Source organism: Scyliorhinus canicula, chromosome 5 (genome assembly GCF_902713615.1).
Source record: "Scyliorhinus canicula chromosome 5, sScyCan1.1, whole genome shotgun sequence".
NCBI classification, from domain to species: domain Eukaryota; kingdom Metazoa; phylum Chordata; class Chondrichthyes; order Carcharhiniformes; family Scyliorhinidae; genus Scyliorhinus; species Scyliorhinus canicula.
The window spans coordinates 116,678,711-116,697,416 of record NC_052150.1 but is presented as its reverse complement, the minus strand read 5'-3'; the positions used below and the strand labels follow the sequence as shown (position 1 = coordinate 116,697,416).

The 18,706-nt window shown below is 49.5% G+C and overlaps 1 protein-coding gene across 2 annotated transcripts in view; it reads left to right on the top strand.

The window, feature by feature from the left end:
• The first annotated feature begins 247 nt into the window (after nucleotides 1-247).
• The window catches only part of LOC119966198 (glycoprotein-N-acetylgalactosamine 3-beta-galactosyltransferase 1-like), a 72,407-nt gene continuing 53,948 nt past the window's right edge, over nucleotides 248-18,706 (top strand). The window contains exon 1 of one of the 2 annotated variants that reach the window (XM_038797527.1): nucleotides 248-638. The gene's annotated coding sequence lies outside the window, so the exon portion shown is untranslated. The remainder of the gene's footprint in view (nucleotides 639-18,706) is intronic. The other variant, XM_038797526.1, reaches the window with a different exon arrangement.

Sequence of the window (18,706 nt, the reverse complement as noted above, 5' to 3'; positions counted from 1 at the left end):
AGCAACCAGCCTGGATACCCTACTCCACCCTTAGCAAACAGCCTGGATACCCTACCCTACCATCCAGCCTGATACCTCAACCTTGCAACCAGCCTGAATTCCCCTCACCAGCTGTTTGACCGTGGCCGCACGCACTATTACGTGTGCGCCTGCCCACGGCAATGCAGCCAATGGCACGGTGGAGGTGAAGTTCCGCGTGTGACCCGCGGGAGGAGTGCGTGCTCGTGCAGCGGAGAAAGCCTGGGTCAGGGGTCAGGAGGCTGTGGCTCCGGGGAGTGTGCGCAAGCGCAGCCCCGTGCCTGCACGGTTCCAAATGGGATGGTTGGAAACCGGCTCGGATCCGGGGTTTGGAGCTGCTCGGCTCGCGGTGAGTTATCGGCCGGTGGGTATTCGCCAGGGTAACAAACCGTGAGAGGGCGAAATGACCTGCGGCCTATTGTAAAACCCGCTGGCCTGGAACAGGGGCAACATTACGGAAGTACCGAGGAGCCATCTGCCTCTTTTCACTGGCAGCTTCACCTCGTTGTCAGGTCAGTAACTAAAGTCTCATGTTTAACAGAATGACGGTTGAAACAGCAGCGATGAAGTCGAGCGAGCAGGCAGGCCCTGGTGAAGATCCAGTATAAGCGACTTTTGAGGTATTTTCCGGTTTGTATTTCTTTACAGATTATCCGTGCGGGCTTTTCGTTAAAGGAAACAACGACCTAAACCGGCTGAGCAGAAAGTGAAATCTGCATCCTCTTTGTGGGGCTATCTGCAGCTATCAACTGCTGTTCAGTTCAAAACACGTTATCTTTTTTGTTTCAGAAAGATTGCTACATCATTGGATTTTTGGGGGTGGACTGTGGTAACATAGTCTTAAATAGAAGAACTATTGGTAAACGTGTTGCAGACATTCAGGGGAAAATTTGTTGGGCGAGAAATTCGGCTTATTTACTTGTTTATTCGTGGGGGTGGGGAGTAACAGGTGTCATTCGACTTCAAAATTAAGTTGTAGCATGCACAATATGGACAGTGCAGTAACACAATTGCTTCACAGTTCCTGGGGCCCGGGTCAATTCCCGGCTTGGGTCACTATCTATGTGGAGACTGCACGGTCTCCCCATGTCTGCTTGGGTTTCCTCTGGGTGCTCCGGTTTCGTCCCACAGTCCAAAGATGTGCAGGTAGGTAGATTGGCCATGATAAAGTGCTCTTAGTGTTGAAAAAAAGGTTAGGTGGGGTTACGGGGATAGGATGGAGGAATGGGCTTATGTAGGGTGCTCTTTCCAAAGGCCGGTGCAGACTTGATGGGCTGAATGGCCTCCTTTTGCACTGTAAATTCTATGACTGACCATATATTTGAATTTCCTATCATATGAATTGGGAACAGAGGTTGGCTGTTCGACCCCTTGTGTCTGCTCTGTCATTCAATAAGATTATTTTTGATTACATTGTGGTGTCAATGCCACCTCTACCACTCTTGGAGAAAGGGAGTGCCACAAACTCATGATACTCAGACAAAAAAATTCTCCTCACTTCTGTCATAAATGGGAGGCCCCATACTCTTAAACAGTGTTCCCTTAGTTCTGGTCTCTCCCACAAGGGGAAACATCCTTTCAGAAACAATTCTGTCAAGCCTAGTAAGGATCTTATATTTTTCAATAATATCACCATTCATTCTTCTATAAACTTCAATGGATACAGGCCCAACCGTTACACATATGATAACCCCCTTATTCTACGAATAAAGTTGTGAGCTTGCCCTGAACTTTTTCAAATGCAATGGTTTCATTGAACCCCACAGTGCAGAAGGAGGTCATTCAGCCTATTACGTCTGCATTGACTCTCTGAAAGAGCACTCTACTTTTGCCCACTCTCTTCCCCCCCCCCCCCCCCCCCCAAAACCCTATTCCCGTAACCCTATGTAGTGATCATGACCAATCCACCTAACCTGCACATCTTTGGACTGTGGGAGCACCCAGAGGAAACCCATGTAGACACAGGGAGGACGTGCAAACTCTACATGACAGTCACCCAAGGCCAGAATCGATACCAGGTCCCTGGCGCTGTGAGGCAGCAATGCTCTTAAATAAGGAGTCCAAAACTTTCCACAACCTTCTAGATGTGGTCTCACCAATTCCCTGTCCAACTGCAGCAAAACTTCCTTACTTTTATATTCTATTCCTCTTCCAATGAATAACATACCATTTATCTTCCTGATCACTTGCTGCACCTGAACACTTTTTTTTGTTATTCATATACAAGGACACCCAGATCCCTCTGTACCTTGGAGTTCTGTTATTTTTCTCCATTTGGGTAATATGCTGCTTTTCAATTCTTCTTGCCAGAGTGGAGAAGTTCACATTTGCTAGCATTATACACTGCCATTTTTGCCAACTTACTTAACTCCTTGTGTCATCTCCACAACCTTCTTTCCTGCCTTTCTTTCTGTCATCAGCAAATTTAGCAACTATATATTTGGTTCCTTCATCCAAATTATCGATATAGATGTAAATAGTTGCGTCCCCAACATTGAACCATGTGGCACTCCACTTATTATGTCTTGCCAACCCGAAAATTACCAATTATGCCTACTCTCTGTTTCTTATTAGCTAACCAACTGTCTATCCGCAATTGTAAGTAACCCCAACACCATGAGTTATTGTGTATTAGCCTTTGATACGGCAGCTTGTCAAATGTCTTCTGGAAATTAAGTACACCACACCCCCTTTATCCACATTGCTTGATTCACCTTCAAAGAACTCAAATAAATTAGGCAAACACAATTTCTGTTCACAAAACCAGGTTGACTGCCTGATTGCAATGCATTGAGATTTTCTAAGTGTCCAGCTATAACCTCCTTAATAATAGATTCCACCATTCTCCTTATGACAGATGTTAAGCTAGCTGTCCTGTAGTTTCCTGCTTTTCTGTCTCCATTGTTTCTTGAATAAAAAAGCTATATTTGTTATTTTCCAATCTGAAGGGACTTTTTCAGAATCTGGGATATTTTGGAAAATCAAAACCAATGCACCCACTATCTCAGCAACCACTTATTTTAAGATCTTAGGGTGAAGTCCATCATACCTGGGGTCTTGTCAGCTTTTAGTTCCAATAATTTTCTCAGTACCCTTTCCTTGGCAATTGTAATTCTTTTAAGTCCCTCCCTCCCTTTCATCTCTTGATTTAGTTATTTCTGGGATGTTATTTGTATCGTCTACAATGAAGACAGATGCAAAATATTTGTTCAATTCATCTGGCATTTCCTTTCTCAGAAGGACAAACAGTCATTTTACTTACTCTTTTCCTTTTTTAATACCTGTAGAAACTCTCTTATTGTCTGTTTTATATTTCTAACTTTTTAGAACTCTAATTTCTCTCTCGTTATTCTTTTAACCATTCCTTTGGTCCAGTCTTCTGATCTACCCCAATCTTTGTGGAATTGTATGCTTTTTTTTGTTGCAATTTGATACTGTCCTTAACTTAGTTTGCCACAGTTGTGGCTTCCTTCCTATAGAGTCTTTCTTTCTCATTCAATTGTATCTTTGCTGAATCATTTGAAATGTCACTTTAAATATCTGCCACTGCTCTTCTACTGGGGGCTGGTTTCGCTCACTTGGCCAGACAGCTGGTTCGTCCTGCAGAGCAGGGCCAGCAGCGTGAGTTCAGTCCATGTACTGGCTGAAGTTATTCCTGAATACCTCGCCTGAGGTGTGGTGATCCTCCGCTTAAATCACTTCCAGTCAACTCTCCTCAAGGGGGAAAATTAACCATTGGTCACCTGGAACTATGGCAATCTTACTTTACCTTTACTGGCCTAAATTCCCAGTTTACTTTAGCCAGCTGTGCATTGATAGCTTCATTATTGCCTTTATTTAAATTCAAGCACTAGTATTAAATCCATTCTTTTCTCCCTCAAACTGAATGCAACATTCAATCATGATCATTGCTACCGAAGGGCACCTTTATAATGATGTCATTAATTAATCCTGCCTCATTGCACATGATCAGATCGACAATAGCCTGCTCCTTGGTTGACTGAACATGCTTCTCTCAGAAACCATCCTGAAAACTCTCTGTGAACTCAGCTTCTGGTAACAATCATTCATGATTATCACCATACCTTTGTCACAAGCCTCCATTATTTATTCTTTTATACCCCATTATTATTAGGGAGCCTGTAAACTACTCCCACATGTTACTTCCTGCCTTCATCAACTTCCCTCTAAACTTTCTACAAATCATTTTAAGTCGATGCCTCCGAGTGACTGACTGCTAAAGTAAATAGGCCCTTCCCATTCTATTCATGCACTCTATCCATCCAGTCTATTCCCTCACAATTTTGCACATTGCAATCAAAGCTCCCCCTCTCTGTTCGAAGAGTAATCCCAGCCTATCCAATCTGTCCTCATAGTTGTAATTTTCCAGTCCTAGAAAAATCTTCATAAATCTCCTCTGTATCATAGAATTTACAGTGCAGAAGGAGGGCATTCGGTCCATCGAGTCTGCACTGGCCCCTGGGAGGAGCACCCCACTTAAACCAACACTTCCACCCCATTCCCACAACCCAGCAACCCCACCTAACCTTTTGGAACGCTAAGGGCAATTTAGCATGACAAATCCATCTAACCTACACATCTTTGGACTGTGGGAGGAAACCAGACCATGCGGAGGAAACCCACGCAGACACAGGGAGAATGTGCAGACTTTGCACAGACAGTGACCCAAGCCGGGAATCGAACCTGGGACCCTGGAGCTGTGAAACACCAGTGCTAACCGCGCTGCTACCGTGCCGCTGTCTGTACCCTCCCTAGTACATCCTTAATGTAATGAGGTGACCAGAACTGCACACAGTACTCCAGCTGTGGCCTAACCAATGTTTTATAAAGTTCCAGCATAACCTCCTTGCGATTATATTCTGTGCCACATATTCGATGCCGACCGCCACTCCAGCAAACAATTGCCCCCGTGCAATCGGGCGAAGGCCACAACGTCGGCCTTCTTCCTCTCCATGAGCTCCGGCTTCTCTGAAGCCCCAAATATTGCCACCAAAGGGCCTGGGCCCTCCCTCCTCCACTACCCTGGCTAAGATCGCGAACACTACCGCCCAGAATCTTCTCAAAATTTCACAACCCCAAAACATGTGCGTGTGTTTCGCTGGCCCCTGCCCACACCTCTCACACTCATCTGCTATCCCCTGGAAGAACTTACTCATTCTCGCCTGAGTCATGGAGGTGAAGGTGCTCTTTCCAAGAGCCGTGCAGACTTGATGGGCCGAATGGCCTCCTTCTGCACTGTAAATTCTATGATTCTATTTTCACCCTGTGCACCACCTTAAACTGCATCAGGCTCATCCTTTCACAAGCGGAGGTCCCGTTTACCCTTCCCAGTGCCTCATTCCATACTCCCCAATTGATCTCCCCTCCCAACTTTGCTTCCCATTTCTCCTTGATCTTCAGAGCCTGCTCACCTTCCTGCTCCCCCCAGTCACTTGTACATATGCCCAATTCTTCCCTCCCCTTCCACATCCGGAAGCAGCAGTCGCTCCAGCAGGGTGTATCCCGGCAACCTGGGGAACCCCCTCCAGACCTTTCGTGCAATGTCCCTAACCTGCAGATACCTGAACTCACTACCTCTTGGCAGCTCTACCCTCTCCCTTAGCACCTCCAGACTGGTGAACACTTTCTCCAGATACAAATCCCTCACTTGACCAGCCCCACTTCCCTCCGCCTCCTGTATACAGTATATCTCTCTCTCTCTCTCTCTCTCTCTCTCTCTCTCTCTCTCTCTTTTTCTCCCCCCCCCCCCCCGGGGGCTCAAACCCTTCTCGCACAGCGGCATTAGCACCGACATCCTCCTCGCTCTCTCATGATTCTTGCACAGTGGTATTAGCACCGACATCCCTTCCACCGTGGACTGCACCACTAGGCTCTCTGAATACCTACTCGGAGCCATTGGCAATGCTGCCATCACCATAGCGCTTAAACTAGACCCCGTACAAGATTCCTCCTCCATTCTAACCCACTCTACCCCTTCTCCTTCCCACCACCGCCGCACTTTGTCCACATTCGCCACCCAATAATAATGAAGCAAGTTCGGTAACGCCAACCCCCACTGCTGCTTCTGCCTCTGTAGCAGGCGCCTCCCCACCCTCGGCACCTTCCCCGCCAGTACAAAGCCCAAGATGATCATGTCCACTTTCCGAAAACAGGCCTTTGGTGTAAAGATCGGGAGAGCTTGAAAGATAGACAAGAACTTGAGCAGAATATTCATTTTCACCATTTGGACCCTCCTTGCCAACATTAAGTGCAGTGTATCACACCTTCTAAGATCCTCCCTGGTCTCCTCCACCAGCTTCGCTAAGATCCACTTATGGAGCCCCGTCCATTCCCTCGCTACCTGAATCCCCAAATACCCCTCCGGTACCAGAGCCGCTGACAGATTCATCACTACATTCAGTAGCCGTCTTATATTACTTGCGAGCTCCCTGCCCTCCACAAAGCCTGTTGATCTTCTGAAACCACCCCCGGGACACAGTCCTCCATCCTCCCCGCCAACAACTTAGCCAATACTTTCACATCCGTGTTCAATAGTGATATGGGTATATACAACCCACGTTCCACCGGATCCATCCCTTTTTATGGGATTAGTGAGTTAATGTCAGCGTCTCCGGAACTCCCCCCTTCTCCAGTGCTTCATTAAACGCCCCCAGCAGATGTCGTGCCAGGTCCGTCGGGAATTCCTTATAAAATTCTGCCGGGCACCCATCCGGCCCAGGGGCCTTCCCCGACTTCATACCCCTGATACTATCCAGCAGCTCTCTCAGCCCCAGGGACTCCACCAACGCTTTCCACCTGGGGAAATTCCAGCTCGTCCAGAAACTGCCCTACGTCCCCCTCCTCTCCCCCCAGGATCTGCCTCATAAAGTCCCTGGTAGTACTCCCTAAATGCCTCATTTATCTTCCCTGGCTCCGACACCACATCCCCAGCCCCAGTCCGTATCTTCAATATTTCCCTGGATGCAGCCTGCTTCCACAGCTGGGTCGCCTTCTCCCCACACTCATATTGCACCCCTCTTGTCCTTCGCAGTTGCCCTACTGCCCTCCCCGTTATCAGCGTGTCAAACTGCCCCTGCAATTTTTCCTCCTCACCAACCCTCCATGGTGGGCACCCTCAAATATTCCCTGTTCACCTCTAGTATCTCGCTCACTAGATAGTCATGTTCTGCCCTCCTTTCCTTATCCGCATGAACCGTAAACTAAATAATTTCCCCCTGGACCATTGCCTTCAATGCTTCCCAAAAAATGGCCGCCGACACCTCCCCATTCTGATTCAGCTCCACATTCTCCTTAATTGCCGCCCGCACCTATCACAAAAACCCCCATCCGCCAACAACCCCAAGTCAAACCTTCACTCCGACCTCTGCTCTCATCCTAATCTAAACTGAATCTCCAGCTAGTGGGGTGCATGGTCTGAGATAACTATCCTTGCATACTCTGCCCCCTCCACCGCAACCAAAATCTCCCGACACTACAAAGTAGTCAGTCCTTGGATAGACCTTATGGACATGTGAAAAGAAGGAATACTCCCTACCCACTGGGTTCTGGAAACGGCATGGGTCCACGATACCCATCCTTTCCATAATCCCCTCCCAGCTCCCTTGTCATTCATCAACCTGAGGCCCGATCTATCCACCCTCGGCTCCAGGACACAGATAAAATCTCCTCCTATGTTCCTGTGCTGTACTTTACTTTGTTCTTTGTTCTCTTTTTGATCAACTGGTGCGTGGCCAAATCCAGGGTTGCTGCCAGCAACCCCCTCATAAAACTTACATCATCCCAATTTGGGGCATACGCATTTACCAACACCACCGGTGCCCCTTCCAATACCCCACTCACAATCACATATCTCCCACCGGATCCCTCACCTCCTTCACACTCTCAAATCCCATTTTTGTGCTCATTAAAATTGCCACTCCCCTCGATTTCAAATCAAACCCCGAGTGAAAACTCTGCCCAACCCACCCCTTCCTTAACCTGACCTGATCCTTCACATGGAGGTGTGTCTCCTGCAGAAAGACCACCCCGTTTTCAGGCTTCTGAGGTGCGCGAACACACATCACCTTTTAACCTGTCCAGACGTTCCATGTTACCAGTCTTACCTCCTTCTACCGTCTGTCATCTTCCCTACTTAACTCCCGCCCCTTAATTCCACCCGATACTTAGCCCATCCCCGATGGCCCCTTTCTCTGCCCCTGACCATGTTATCTCTCATCCCCTGCCAAGTTGCAGCAACCTCATCCGCCCCTTTCTCCCTTCCCCCACTTCCCTTCCTTCCCCGGCCTACCTCTCTCGGCCTTCTCCCCCACCACCTCACTTCCGTTCACCAGCATAACCTGCTAGCGCAGCTGCCCCTGCCCAAAGGCACTTTCCAATGACCTCTTCCTCCCTCCCCTATCACTCCTCACCTCGAGGAAGAAGGCCCGCGGCTGACCTTGTCCTCCCCCACCCCAGCCAAACAAGGACTTCTCCTGATCTCCAGGCAGCCTTCTCCAAGAGCAAACAAACAAATGTTAAACACAAACAGTCCCATAAAACAGGAGAGAGGATGGGCACATCCATCCCCACATAAACGTTTCATCCCTGCAACTCCTTATGGTCTCAATATAACAGCAAACGCCACCCCCAATAAATGACGAAAATCCACCAATCCCTACACACACTTTAAACATGCTCCTGACCATTGCAAAGTGCCAGCACCCGGGTTCTCAAGCATTGTCCGCTCAGTTCTCCCCCAGTTTATGCTCCTTAATGAAGTCTTTGGCCGCTTCCGGGGTCTCGCAATAACACTTACTTCCGGCCTCTGAATGTCACCCATAATTTCTCCGGGTAGAGTACCCCAAACCTGATCTGCCGCCGGTACCGCACCGCCTTGGCTTTGTTGAAACTTGCCCGCCGCTTTGCAAACTCGGCCCCTATGTTCTGATAAATTCAGACATTATTCCCCTCCCAGTCACAGGTGCACTTCTCCCTGGCCCATCGCAGAATCTTCTCTTTCTCTTCAAATTTGTGAAGTCTCACAATCACCACCCACGGCGGCTCCCCAGCTCTAAGCTTCTACCTCGGAGACCTATGGGCTCAGTCCACTTCAGGCACCTTATCTAGCACCCCTTCTGCCACCAGCCACGCCAGCATCTTCGAGACGTACGTCATGGCGCTCACACCTTCCACTCCTTCAGACAGACCCACTATTTGCAGGTTCTGCCTTCTCGAAGCATTCCCCTGCTTCTCCACCTTTGACCTCAACGTTTTACAAAGGTCTCCAAGGAGTGCCACCTCCGCCTCCAGTGCCACCACACGATCGCTGAGGTCCGAGATCACTTCTTCGATGCCCTTTGTCTGATCCTCACGAATTTCTTTCCTCTGTTGATGGAATTCTGTCTTGATAAAAGCCATCAGGTCCTGCACCTGGAGCCTTCCAGCTTGGATCAGCCCTTCCCTATCCTGCATGTTTAAAGTGGCTTTTGCTGTTGCTGCAGCAGAAGCCTGTTCCAACTTTTCAATCAGATCTCTCACTTTTCTGCCGGGTCTGGTGACCAGCAGACATACCACTCCCAGGGGAAACAACTACTCCAATGTTCACCTATGCCTTTTCATCAAATTTCCACCCCGTATTGGGTAAAAAGAGCTCTTTTCTGTGACTTTAAGTAGGAGTTGCCCTGTATGTGACCACTCACTCCATGGTCACAACTGGAAGTCCCTGGATAGGCATCTATAAAGTCATTGAAAGAATGGTGTCTAAAAGCCGTGTTGTCACAAGCACAGAAATACCACAGCAGAAGAGGACATGATCGCTACCGGAGTGCCAGTCAGACCATGGCATGTGGTGAGACCCTATTTATTCATACACAATCAAGAGAAGTTCCCTTTTATCCAAAATGGAAAGGTTGAGAGCTACAATTATTTAAGCAGTATGAGTTTTGTTTGTTGAGCAAGGGATGTCTGAAAGAGAAACATGTGACAAAGGAAATCCAGGTCCTCCAGAGAATTTGAGGAATTTGCTGAATAGTACGGATTCAACATCATCACCACGTTACCCAAGGGTGCTGCTGCTTTATAGAAAGACACATCTAGATGGTCAAGAGAACCCTCACAAAATGCTGAGAGACAAAGCAAGACCCAGACCTTGCCTTAGTGTCCGATTTACACATCTGAAGGCTGACATGTAATCACCCGCAGAGCTGTTAAATGGAAGAAAGTACAAGATAGCTCTGCCAAGCTAGTTACTCCCTCCAACTGACCAGGAGGAAGTACAGCAGCCACTCACTTATGGCCATGTAGAAGGAGATCAACACTTCAACAAGCTTGCTAAATCCCTGTCTGAGCTGTTGAAAGGAGAAACAGTATATGTGTGGGATCTAAACATGAAAACCTGGAATCCAAGTAAAGTTGCTGGTGAAGCTAAGACTCAAGTCATACATCATTGAGACTGAAACTGGGAAGCAAATGAGAAGAAACAGAGCCTACATTGAAAAAAAATGTTAACACCAGCAGCACCACTATCCAGTGAGACAACAGTAGCATCACCACTTGTGGCAAAATATCAATAACGTCATTGGCAATATTAAGCTCAACTCCTATAATACAAGGAGCAACATGCAACAACACTGCCTGTGCAGTGTGCCAGCTCACCACAGACAGCAATAAATTACAATCTATAAGAAGGAGGCACAACGTTCTATCTTCTAAGTGATACTCTGAAGAATATTTTTAGATGCAATGCTATAAAAAGCTTGGTTTACGGTTTATTTATAAAACTCAATTGTTAATTATTTTTGAAAAACTATATTGATTATAGAGGTAAACTATTTTTTAAAGAAAGAGGAATGTTATATTATTTGGAAAGAGTGAAGAACTAATTGTTTGTTATGTGGACATATATCCGGTGTCACACTGCAGTTTAATGGATCCGTCTATTCAGTCTACCAGCCTCCTAGAGAGAAAAAGAAATACACATAATGAAGTTCCAGAATTTTGAGACTGAAGTGTGCTTACACTTCAACTATTGTGAGCCGAGTCCAAATGACAAAGTAATAATTTTGAAGCGCTAAAAGGCTGGGAACAGACGAAGCCTGTGAGGAGTATAAGGCAGGATGAGGAGTATAAGACCCGAGAGGAGGAGGGGCAGCACGGTAGCATGGTGGTTAGCATAAATGCTTCACAGCTCCAGGGTCCCAGGTTCGGTTCCCGGCTGGGTCACTGTCTGTGCGGAGTCTGCACGTCCTCCCCGTGTGTGCGTGGGTTTCCTCCGGGTGCTCCGGTTTCCTCCCACAGTCCAAAGATGTGCGGGTTAGGTGGATTGGCCATGCTAAATTGCCCGTAGTGTCCTAAAAAGTAAGGTTAAGGGGGGGGGGGGTTGTTGGGTTATGGGTATAGGGTGGATACGTGGGTTTGAGTAGGGTGATCATTGCTCAGCACAACATCGAGGGCCGAAGGGCCTGTTCTGTGCTGTACTGTTCTATGTTCTAAAAGTAGGAAGGAACTTAAGCACGGAATCAGGAGGGCTAAAAGGGGTCATGAAAAGTAATTGGCAAGCAGGATTAAGGAAAATCCCAAGGACTTTTTACACATACATAAAGAGCAAGAGGATAAGGAAAAGGGTTGGTCCATGCAAGGCCGGGAGGGAATCTATGCGTGGAACCAGAGGAAATGGGTGAGGTACTGAATGAGCACTTTGCATCAGTATTCACCAAAGAGAAGGACTTGGTGGATGATGAGTCTGGGGAAGGGTGTGTAGATAGTCTGGGTCACATTGAGATCAAAAAGGAGGAGGTGTTGGGTTCTTGAAAAAACATTACGGTAGATAAGTCCCCAGAGCCTGACTTCCGGTTGCGCTATGCCTGGGTAGGTCGCACATTCGGCAGCTCCCACCGTGAACGGACTTTTGGGCCCTTCTAAGGAGCCCCAGTGGCACTTGGACGATGATTCCCGGTATGGGAAGGCAGGAGTGAGGTTCCCCCAGCACTGTATGGAGTGGACCAGGAGCGAAGCGGTCAATAAAGTGGCATTAGAGAAGAGAGAACGGGCACGAAAAAGCAAGATGGCGGCGGGCAGAGATCAGGCAGCGTGGGCTCAATGGTCGAGGGAGCAGCAAGGGTTCCTACGAAGCTGCTTTGCGGAATTGAAGGTGGAGATGTTGGCCCCTATGAAGACGTAGATTGAAAGGCTGGTAGAGACCCAGAGGATGCAGGGGATAGCGATTAAAGAGGTGCAGCAGAAGGCCTCTGATAACGAGGACGAGATCCTGGGCCTGGCGGTGAAAGTGGAGGCGCTGCATAAAAAATGGCAGGAGAAATTTGAGGATCTGGAGAACAGGTCGAGCAAGAAGAATTTGCGGATTCTGAGTCTACCTGGAGGGGTGGATGCTGGGGCGTTTGTGGCTACGATGCTGGGTACGCTGATGGGCGCGGGAGCCTTCCCGAGGCCCCTGGAGCTGGATGAGGCGCACAGAGTCCTGGCGAGGAGGTCGAGGGCGAATAAGCCGCCGAGAGCTGTGGTGGTGAGGTTTCACCGTTTCACCGACAGTGAGTGTGTCTTAAGAGGGCGAAGAAGGAGCGGAGCAGCAGGTGGGAGACTGTTGAAATCCGCATTTACCAGGACTGGAGTGCAGAGCTGGCGAAGAAGAGGTTAGGATTCAACCGGGCCAAGGCGGTTCTCCACGGAAAGGGGGTGAAGTTCGGGCTGTTGCAGCCAGCGTGGCTGTGGGTCACGTAGCAGGACCGACACCACTACTTTGATACGCCGGACGAGGCGTGGACCTTTATCAAAAATGAGAAGCTGGACTCAAATTAGTGGTTTGTAGCATGCTATGGGGGATGTTGGGGAGAGGGAGGGGGCGATATTGTGTTTTCTCTGTATGTGTGCTGGTTTGGGAGGGGTTGTTCCCCAAACATGGGGGGAGGGACACTTTAACACGGGATATTGGACCCGGCACTGGATCGGTAGAGGTCGGGTAAGAGGCTGGCTGCGGCCAAGGTCCTGTGGGGGTTTATGGATCAGATGGGGGGAGTGGATTCCGTGGAGGTTTGCTAGGCCAAGGGCGAGGGAGTTCTTTTCCCACATGCACAAGGCCTACTCACGGATAGACTTTTTCGTGGTGAGCAGGGCACTGATCCCGAGAGTGGAGGGGACGGAGTATTTGGCCATTGCGATTTTGTATCACGCCCCGCACTGGGTGGAGCTGGAGTTGGGGGAAGAGAGGGTCCAGCGTCCGCTGTGGCACATGGACGTGGGATTGTTGGCGGATGAGGAGGTCTGTGGGCGGGTCCGGGGGTGCATTCAAAGGTATATGCAGGTCAATGACAACGGGGCGGTGCTGGTGAGTGTGGTCTGGGAGGCGCTGAAGGCGGTGGTCAGAGGGGAGCTAATTTCAATCGGGTCTCACAGAGAAAAGAGGGAGAGGGCGGAGAGGGAGCGATTGGTGGGGGAGATACAGAGGGCGGATAGGAGATATGCGGAATCCCCCAAGGAGGGGCTGCTGAAGGAGTGCCGCAGTCTCCAAACATAGTTTGACTTGCTGACCACAGGGAAAGCTGAGGCCCAGTGGAGGAAGGTACAGGGTGCAGCGTATGAGTATGAGGAGAAGGTAAGTCGGATGCTGGCGCATCAGCAGCGAAGGAAGGAGGCGGCGAGGGAAATTGGGGGAATCCGTCCGGGACAGCGGGGAACACCGTGCAGAGTCCAGCCAAAATAAATGAGGTCTTTAGGGACTTCTATGGGAACTTGTACAAGTCAGAACCCGGCGGGGGGGGGGGGGGGGGGGGGGATGCGGCAGTTCCTGGACCAATTGAGGTTTCGGAGGGTGGAGGAGGAGCAGGTAGAAGGTTTGGGGGCCCCGATCGGGATGGAGGAGCTGGTTAAGGGGTTGGGGAGCATGCAGGCGGTCAAGGCCCCGAGACCGGATGGGTTCCCGGTTGAGTTCTATAGGAAGTTCTCAGTACTGTTGGGCCCGTTGCTGTTGAGAACCTTTAACGAAGCGAAAGAAAAAGGAACTCTTCACCCGACGATGTCGCAGGCTCTGATCTCGCTTATCCTCAAGCGTGACAAGGACCCGTTGCAGTGTGGCTCGTATCGGCTGATTTCAGTCCTCAATGTGGATGCCAAGTTGTTGGCGAAGGTCCGGGCCACTAGGATTGAAGATTATATCCCGGGAGTGATACATGAGGATCAGACATGGTTTGTGAAGGGCAGGCAGCTGAATGCAAATGTGTGAAGGCTCCTCAATGTGATTATGATGCCCTCGGAGGGGGGTGGGGGAGGGGGGGGGCGCAGAAGTGGTGGCGGCAATGGACGCGGAGAAGGCCTTTGACCGGGTGGAGTGGGAGTACCTGTGGGAGGTGCTGGGCAGGTTTGGGTTCGGGGAGGGGTTCATAGGGTGGGTTAAATTGTTGTACCAGGCCCCAGTGGCGAGTGTATCGACCAACCGGCTAAGGTCAGAATACTTTAGACTGTATCATGGAACGAGGCCATGGTGCCCCTTGTCCCCCATGCTGTTTGCCCTGGCAATTGAGCCGCTCGCGGATCCGGTGGAGGGAATGGGGGAGGTCATACAGACCCTTAAGGTGTTTGGAGACTTCTCGGGATACAAGCTCAACGTTGGGAAGAGTGAGCTCTTTGTGGTGCATGCGAGGGGCCAGGGAAAGAGGTTGGAGGAGCTGCCGCTCAAGATGGTGGAGAGGAGTTTTCCGTATTTGGGTATCCAGGTGGCCAAGAGTTGGGGGCGGGGGGTCTTGCATAAGCTCAATCTGGCGCGGTTGGTGGACCAGATGGAGGAGGACATCAGGAGGTGGGACATGCTGCCACTCTCCCTGGCGGGCAAGGTGCAGTCCGTTAAGATGACGGTCCTCCCCAAGTTCTTGTTCGTGTTTCAGTGCCTGCCTATTCTCACCCCTAAGGCCTTTTTCAAGCGGGTGAGCAAGAGGATTATGGGATTTGTGTGGGCAAATAAGACCCCGAGGGTTGAGAGACTGTTCTTGGAGTGCTGGGGGGGGGGGGGGGGGGGGGGGGGGGGTGGCGCTGCCGCTGCCGCTGCCGAACCTGTGCAGCTACTACTGGGCAACAGACGTGTCGATGATTCGGAAATGGGTAATGGAGGGAGAGGGGGTGGCGTGGAAAAGATTAGAGGCGGCGTCCTGTGTAGGTAGTAGCCTGGGGGCACTGGTGATGGCACCGCTGCCGCCGACGTATACCACGAGCCCGGTGGTGGTGGCGACACTGAGGATTTGGGGGCAATGGAGACAGCACAGGGGGGAGACGGGGGCCTCAGTCTGGTCCCCGATACGGAACAACCATAGGTTTGCTCCGGGCAGGATAGATGGTGGGTTCCTGAGCAGGCACCGGAGGGAATTAGAAGGATGCGGATTTGTTAATCGACGGGACTTTTGCCAGCCTGAGGGCGCTGGAGGAGAAATTTGGGTTACCACCGGGAAATGCCTTCAGGTATATGCAGGTTCGGGCGTTCGTGAGGAGGCAGGTAGGGGAATTCCCGCTGCTGCCTGCCCGAAGGATACAGGACAGTGTGATCTTGGGCGTGTGGGTCGGAGAGGGTAAGGTCTCGGAGATATACCAGGAGCTGCAGGAGGCGGTGGAAGTCTCGGTGGAGGAGCTGAAGGGCAAATGGGAGGAGGAGCTGGATGAGTGCCTGTGGGCTGACGCCCTGGGCAGGATCAATTCCTCCTCATCTTGCGCCATGCCCAGCCTGATCCAGTTTAAAGTGGTACACAGGGCGCATATGACAGGAGCGAGGATGAGTAAGTTTTTTTTGGGGTGGAGGACAGGTGTGTGAGGTGTTCGGGGAGCCCAGCAAACCACGCCCATATGTTCTGGGCGTGCCCGGCGCTTGCGGAGTTTTGGAAGGGCTTTGCAAAGGCTATGTCCATGGTCTTGGATACTCGGTTAAAACTACGTTGGGGGATAGCGATATTTGGGGTATCGGATGATCCGGGAGTGCAGGAGTCGAAAGAGGCCGGAGTCCTGGCCTTTGCCTCCTTGGTAGCCCGGAGAAGGCTCTTGTTAACGTGGAGGGACGCGAAGCCCCCAAGCGTAGAGGATTAGGTCAACGACATGGTGGGGTTCCTCAGGCTGGAGAAGATAAAGTTTGCCTCAGAACATAGAACATTACAGCGCAGTACGGGCCCTTCGGCCCTCAATGTTGCGCCGACCTGTGAAACCATCTGAAGCATACCTGACCTACACTATTCCATTTTCATCCATATGTCTATCCAGTGACCACTTAAATGCCCTTAAAGTTGGCGAGTCCACTACTGTTGCAGGCAGGGCGTTCCACACCCCTACAACTCTCTGAGTAAAGAAACTGCCTCTGACATATATCGACCACCCCTCAATTTAAAGCTATGTCCCCTCGTGTTGGTCATCACCATCCGAGGAAAGAGACTCTCACTGCCCACCCTATCTAACCCTCTGACTATCTTATATGTCTCTATTAAGTCACCTCTCAGCCTTCTCCTCTCTAATGAAAACAACCTCAAGTCCCTGAGCCTTTCCTCGTAAGACCTTCCCTCCATACCAGGCAACATCCTAGTAAATCTCCTCTGACCCCTTTCCAAAGCTTCCACATCCTTCCTATAATGTGGTGACCAGAACTGCACGCAGTACTCCAGGAGCGGCTGCACCAGAGTTATGTACAGCTGTAGCATGACCTTGTGGCTCCGAAACTCAATCCCCCTACTGATAAAGGCTCGCACACCATATGCCTCCTTAATAGCCCTATTAACCTGGGTGGCAACTTTCAGGGATTTATTTACCTGGATGCCGAGATCTCTCTGTTCATCTACACTACCAATAATCTTGTCATTAGCCCAGTACTCTGCATTCCTGTTACTCCTTCCAAAGTGAACCACCTCAGACTTTTCCGCATTAAACTCCATCTGCCACCTCTCAGCCCAGCTCTGCAGCTTATCTATGTCCCTCTGTATCCTATAACATCCTTCAGCACTATCCACAACTCCACCGACCTTCGTGTCATCTGCAAATTTACTAACCCATCCTTCTACACCCTCTTCCAGGTCATTTATAAAAATGACAAACAGCAGTGGCCCCAAAACAGATCCTTGCGGTACATCACTAGTAACTGAACTCCAGGATGAACATTTGCCATCAACCACCACCCTCTGTCTTCTTTCAGCTAGCCAATTTCTGATCCAAACCGCTAAATCACCTTCAATCCCATACTTCCTTATTTTCTGCAATAGCCTACCGTGGGGAACCTTATCAAACGCCTTACTGAAATCCATATACACCACATCAACCGCTTTACCCTCATCCACCTGTTTGGTAACCTTCTCAAAAAACTCAATAAGGTTTGTGAGGCATGACCTACCCTTCACAAAACCGTGTTGACTATCGCTAATCAACTTGTTCTTTTCAAGATGATTATAAACCCTATCTCTTATAACCTTTTCCAACATTTTACCCACAACCGAAGTAAGGCTCACAGGTCTATAATTACCAGGGTTGTCTCTACTCCCCTTCTTGAACAAGGGGACAACATTTGCTATCCTCCAGTCTTCCGGCACTATTCCTGTCGACAAAGACGACATAAAGATGAAGGACAAAGGCTCTGCAATCTCCTCCCTGGCTTCCCAGAGAGGGTCCTTGCAGGAGTTCTCCAGGCAGTGGCAACCATTCCTTGACTTTCTCGCGGAACGTTAGACGGAGGTCAACAGCAGCAGCGGGGTGGGGTGGGCTGATTTCTTTTCCTTTTTGTAAGGGGCGCATGCCCCATTCTGTTTTAAGTTGGGTGTTAATTTGTTAAACTGTTTATCGTTTAGAGGGTTAAGTTGTTTTGTTTTGTTGGCATGTTGCCCTTCTTTCTTTGTATTATTTTCTTTTTGGAGTGTTTTGTAAACTTATTGAAAAACTTTGAATAAATACATTAAAAAAAAAAGTCCCCAGAGCCTGATGGGATCTATCCCAGAATACTGAGGGAGGCAAAAGGAAATTATTGGGGCCTTGACAGAAATCTTTGTAACCTCACTGGCTACAAGTGAGGTCCCAGAGGACTGGAGAATAGCTAATGTTCCTTTGAGAAGGGTAGCAAGGATAATACAGGAAATTACAGGCTGGTGAGTCGCATGTCTGTGGTAGGGAAATTACTGGAGAGGATTTTTCGAGACAGGATTTACTCCCATTTGGAAGCAAATGGACGCGAGAGGCAGCATGGTTTTGTGAAGGGGAGGTTTTGTCTTACTAACTTGATCAAATTTTCCGAGGAAGTGATGAAGATGATTGATGAAGGTAGGGCAGTGCATGTTGTCAGCATGGACTTCAGTAAGGCCTTTGACAAGGTCTCTCATGGCAGACTGGTAAAGAAGGTGAAGTCGCAGGGGTCAGAGGTGAGCTGGCAAGATGGATACAGAACTGGCTCGGACATAGAAGATATAGAGTAACATTGGAATGGTGCTTTTCTGAATGGAGGGCAGTGGCTATTAGAATTCCGCAGGGATCAGTGTTGGGACCGTTGCTGTTTGTAGTGTGTTCAATTCTGGTCGCCACACTACCAGAAGGAAATGGAGGCTTTGGAGAGGGTATAGAAGAGGTTTACCATGATGCCTGATTTGGAGGGCATTAGCTACGAGGAGAGTTTGGATAAACTCTGTTTGTTCTCACTGGAACGATGGACAACCGAAGTTTACAAAATTATGAGGGG